Source organism: Limulus polyphemus, unplaced genomic scaffold, assembly GCF_000517525.1.
Source record: "Limulus polyphemus unplaced genomic scaffold, Limulus_polyphemus-2.1.2 Scaffold80, whole genome shotgun sequence".
Taxonomy (NCBI): Eukaryota; Metazoa; Arthropoda; class Merostomata; order Xiphosura; family Limulidae; genus Limulus; species Limulus polyphemus.
In genome coordinates, this window is record NW_013665690.1 from 545,957 (window position 1) to 551,972 (window position 6,016).

Consider the following 6,016-nt stretch of genomic DNA (forward strand, 5'->3'; position numbering starts at 1 on the left):
GAAAACAATAAGCATAAAATTAAAAGCGGATGGAATTTTATTGAGTGATTGCTGTTCACAATGTTATGACAATACTCCTGTCGTGTCAGGCATTCAACAAAGAATTCTGAACAAAAACCCAAAAGCAGTGTTTATAAACTGTGATAACCATAGTTTGAACTTAGCACATCTTCATGCTACAAGTCAGGAAACAACAGTTATTACCGTTTTTGGTATAATTGAAGCCATTTATAATTTCTTTAATCATTCAGCAACTCGATGGTATGAACTGCAGCAGGAGCTTAAGATCTCTGCCAAGCGTGAATCAGAAACACAATGGAGTGCTAGAGAAAAGGCAGTAAAAGTTGTACATGAAAACTGGATGAATTGCTAGGACTATTAGAGCAATTAAGTGAGAATAGCAACACAGCTGAAACAAAATGTGGTACTCATAATATTCTGCAATGGATGCTTACATTTGATTTTCTTGTACTTTTGCATTTTTGGAGAAATCTTTTATCATTTATCAGTCGAGTGCAGAAATGTCTTCAGGACCCAAAAATGAATTTTGGAGAAGCAACTGCTGATCTTGATTCTTTGAAAGAGAAATTGATAGAATTGCGTGAAAAGTCCTATCAAGAAGCACTTAAAGTGGGCAAGAATCAATGTGAAACATAAGGATTGACCATTGAAAGAAGAAAAATACGTTGTAAACGAAGGTCAGGTGAAAATGCAGCTGATGCTGGATTGACTGCTGAACAAGAAATTTATTGCATCATGAAGGATGTTATTAATCGCTTGATTACAGAAATAACAGGAAGATTTTCTCGCTTACTAGATTGAGATTCACAGTTTGGATTTCTACTAGATGTGCAAAATATTGTTTCTGAAGATTTTGAAGATGGAAAATTGCAAGAAAAATGTTCTGACTTAGAAAAGAGCTATCCAGGTGATATTGATGGACCAGAATTTTACAGAGAAATTAAAGACTGTAGAATTTTGATAAACCTGAACCAATGACTGCAACTGATTTGCTAACATTTATAATTTCATATGGTGAAGATGTATACCCAAATTTAAGAATTGCATTGCAGATTTTGTTAACAATTGGGGTTTCTATTGCTAGTTGTGAAAGGTCCATCAGCAAGCTGAGATTAATTCGTACATATTTGAGAACCTGAATGCTGTACTTAATACCTTAAATTTTGATAGTTTAATTGATGCATTTGCAGCAGCAAAAGCACAAAAGGTTCATATAATGTAACCATGAATACCAGAATGCTACCTGTACAAGATCTAGTTAAGTATATGTACAGTTTTGTAGACTAATAAAATTTGTTATTTGTAAACTTAAGTAGTATTTTATCAATCTGTTTTATAATCCATGTATACCACAAGTGACTGGCTTCTTATATAAAACATAAGTTTCAAAATTAGGGATATAACAGAAATTTATTCTGCATGCTTGAAAGATTACTTTACCTATGTGACTTTGAGCAATACTGGATGACATAAATATCAAAATGGTTTACAGATTATGTAAGTACACCTGGTAGGCTATACTTCATTAGTTCCAGGTTTACAGTTGTGATATCGTGAGATGTTATATTGTGACTTTATTTTAGACCTGTGTAAGGCGGTAATTAATTCTTTATGCTATTGTTATTAAGTGGATAAGGAGTCACAAAACAAATAATCAAAACATTTTAGAGGTGGGGTGCCAAAAGGTGTTGAGAACCCTTGCTACGCCACTGGTTCTAAGTAGCTTGCTTTGATCAGAAGCTAATATCAATACATAGTTTATCCATACCAGGAAATGGTATATCATTAACACTAACACAAAGTGAACAATAATGTCAAACATCATTTTAGACAATTCATTATACAGTGATTCAATGCGAGGTAGATACATTAATCTACTAAATATTTTAAAGTCTTTAACATTGCTGCAATGTAGACTTTATATACTTATAAAAATAATGTGTCTATACATATATACTTATATTGTGAATATTATTTTGTAAAACTTTCCAATTTTTGAAAAATACAGAAACAATATAATCAGCTTTAATACAATAAGAAAATGGAAAAAAATGCAACATCAATAATTCAACACCACCATAATAGGAAAACACCTCTAGTATCTTCTGATACTTAATCATTCACAACTAAACACATAGGGTACAGTGTATTCAATCATTCACAGCAAGAAACACAGTGTATGGTGTATTCAATCATTCACAACTAAACCCACAGGGTATGGTGTATTCAATCATTTACAAATGGAAATGCAGGGTATGGCCTCAATCATTCACAAGGTATGATTTTTTTTCTATTTTGCACTAAGATTTGCATCACCAATGTTTTAAAAGGTTCATTCAGTGAAACATTATACTTATCTGAATATTTCTTCTGGAAAATTTTGTGTGAAACTCACTTTTTAACTATTTGTTCAATTTATGTCCTCATTCAAACTGCTTCATTTCTTAGCCTTAAAAGTTAACAAAAGTGTGTTACATTGAGCAAAACATTTTACATCTTTTAGGTCTACAGAACTCCAGTTGATAAAGTACAGTAGCAACTTAAAAATGATGCCCAGTGTATTTTAAAAATCATATATTTACACAAATTATTAATTAGCATAAAGACCATGCTTAATGCCTATTATGATTACACCAATTATGTGCATTGACTGATCATGAAGGCCGAAGCATAAAAACATCTAACATATACCTAAATTAATTTTCTTTCTATTTGTGTGGAGAGAGAATCCATCATTTCTTAACCCCTCTCCTCCATCATAACATAATGCAAAGATCAACTGTAAACTTTTAAATTACATATTTCACTTTAAGAAATCAGTTGGACAATGTTTTTATGAACCTTTCTTCCAAAGGTTATAAGTAAAAAGGTACATGTAACACTATCATAATTAGATTAACCACCTTACATGTTTTAGTATTACAATGAATTAACCTTAAAAACTACAAGTTACAACAGTACAAGTAGTTGAAGAGACCTTTTATTTTTGTTTGTTTGTTTGTTTTGAATTTCGCGCGCAAAGTTACACGAGGGTTATCTGCGCCAGCCATCCCTAATTTAGCAGTGTAAGACTAGAGGGAAGGCAGCTAGTCATCACCACCCACCGCCAACTCTTGGGATACTCTTTTACCAATGAATAGTGGGATTGACTGTCACATTATAATGCCCCCACGGCTGAAAGGGCGAACACGTTTGGTGTAACGGGGATTCGAACCCGCGACCCGCAGATTGCGAGTTGAGCGCCCTAACCACCTGGCCCCTTTTATTTTTAAGAAATATTTTGTTTTTTCCTCATGAAAATGGTCCACATTATGGAACTTTGTTCCTATCGTAATCTCATACTCAATATTTTCATACTTTGGCTTTTGTTGCCAGTGTCTAAATAGATAATTTTAAGTCACGGGTAATTTTCAAAGTTTTAAGTTTTAATGCAATGCCATGTAGACAACAAAGGAGAAACATTAATCATATTAAAATTCGTCAAGAAACTCATTTATTTCAATTCAGCAAGTGTTTCACCTTGTTTGCATTTTTCTACATTTTGTACTTTCTTCGCCTCTGGAAGTCTTTCTTTTTTTTACTTTTATGTTATTTACTTGACACGAGGTGTAAAAATTGACAAAGGAAAACGGTTTTTTCATTGAAATAACAGGATACTTTTTCAATTTTTTTAGAAATCTATCATAACGAGTACTAAATTTAATTATTATTTTGAAACTAATAAACGTTTCTAAAACATCCTGTGTTATACTACAACTGTAATATATTACATAAGAAATTTACGATTTTCTTTCCATTTCCAACCACAACTCACTCAGTTACTAACTAGGCTCAACAACACGTGAAACAAGGCCTAATTTTTCATGCTTCAACTTTCAGTTTCAGTGTTTCACGACCTGTATCCTTGCAACTTTTAAGTGTAACTGGTTGTATGTGTTTTTTGCTCTACTTAATATTGATACCTAGGTTTATTATTTTGATTGAGATTTTAAGACCACACGAATTACTGAATTGTTACGGAGAAAAGATCTAACTATAACTTTAAGCACACACTTACCTTACAGTTACACTGTTACAGCCTAACGGAAAGCTCGTCAATAACTGTTTACTTAGGTTCTACGTGTAAATAGTAATAACGCTCGTGTCTCAAGATATTTTATTAAAATACAAGGAGTAAATCGTATCCACAAAATCATAATTTATGATTGACTGTGATGTCTCAATGACGGTGGAATAAGAAAACCTAAAACATCCTTTACTAAATCTTCAAATATTAAATATTATCATTATATACGTATTCTAACGCCGTTAAAACGTGTTTAGATAGCAGTATGTAGTATTAGTCATCCTCAAATAGGTAGCGACTTGTCCTACGTTAGCTTTTATGTGTTTTGGTTAGCTTGGAAGATACTGTAAAGGCATACCCAAATTATCCATTATTCACCCTAATCGAGAACCACTGTAGTGGTTCATAATATGGATCACCCATTTCCTTTTATTATTATTACTATTTAGTAATGTTTCGCCAGCCTGTAGGAAAAATGGCTGTGAGTATTGTAATCAAACCTGGGCAATATTACTAAACGCATCATTGCGCGTTGTGTTATGTAAATTTTAAGTTTATTTGATTACCTATCAAATAACAGCGGCTGTATAACCGTTGACAGCCAATCGTTTTAATGTAGTGTGTGGTTTATATGGAACCTAATAATCTAGTACATGCATACGTATATAGCTGCATGCAGGCCGTGGATGTAATATAAAATTTATATGGCAGGCATGACACATGTACCACAGCGATTATTAACTTATTGTTGCAACTGTATTGATGTAACGTATCATTTGTTTATGTCTGGGTTTTGGAAACGATGTTGCTGACAAGATCACAGTTTTTTTAGTTTTTTTTTTACTACTGCATGATCGATTTTAGCCATGTTACACAAACATCTAAAACGTTATACAAACTTCTAACCTGTCTCCCACAACAGAAATATTTAATCCGTAGATTAAAAGCACCAAGCTCAGTTTCAAGCATCGGATCGGCAGTCGCGGTGATGGCTGATGGTAAGTGTTGAATTATAGTCAACAGTGGGTGACTGCAAATTTTATACAGACTGCAGATAGAGTAGCCATCATTGAAGCTGACTCTAAGGAGCGGCAAAAATCGTGCAAGGAGTAGATGGCGATTCTAGGCGAAAGTGAGGTAGATATATATATTTATTTAGAAAATATTTAGTTTCAGATAAAGTATGCAGCAGCGACGGACCATCAAAGTTTAGGTTCGTCACAGTGTAAGAGGATCGTAGAAGTGTCACGACCTAAATTCAATCAGAAATGGAAGAAAGGAAGGTATATTAACATAATCAGTTCATAATTAACACATTTACGGCCTTGTATAGTGTGCAGAATGTTACTCTAAGAGGAAATCTGGCCTTCTGCAGCAAAACCGTAACCGGCCTTACTATGGCTGGTGGAGAAAAGGAGTAGGAAGAGAAAGTGGAAAATATAATAATTATGAGAAATATTTAAAATGCTTATTTCTATACATATCCTATTATATTATGACACATTGTCTTATATTTGCATTGAATACATATGCATACATCTATACAACTTGAACAAGAGGGAATCCTCAATAGCCGCGGCACTTTAAATTATTTTAGGCAGGATTAGAGTAAATGAATCTATGAGACCTTTTTTTCCTTTTTATTAGCTATATTTTTGTGTGCCAGTAATACCCAGCCGGGGGCGATCCTATACTCGATTCGATTTTATTATTCATCAGGATCTCTAACAACCTACCCTCAAATTGAAATTATTTAAGTACGACTAGAGTAAAGTAACCTACGAGACCTTAGGCGTTATCAAATATATTGTTACGTCTCCGTTTGTCAATTAACTTTCCGTAACTTCGTTCCGACGAAACTTTAGCGACACAAGTCCTTACTTAATAAAACTGGTTTATTCTTTCTGAATATAACTTCACGATACATTT

General features: G+C 33.3%; 1 protein-coding gene across 2 annotated transcripts in view; it reads right to left on the reverse strand.

Annotated features, from left to right (window-relative positions):
• Positions 1 to 4,195, reverse strand: part of LOC106467471 (mitochondrial import inner membrane translocase subunit Tim9-like) — a 26,762-nt gene extending 22,567 nt beyond the window's left edge. Inside the window, exon 1 of one of the 2 annotated variants that reach the window (XM_013927833.2) lies at positions 4,079 to 4,195. The gene's annotated coding sequence lies outside the window, so the exon portion shown is untranslated. Of the gene's footprint in view, positions 1 to 3,835; positions 3,916 to 4,078 lie in introns of those variants that run through there. The other variant, XM_022396266.1, reaches the window with a different exon arrangement.
• Positions 4,196 to 6,016: the final 1,821 nt, after the last annotated feature.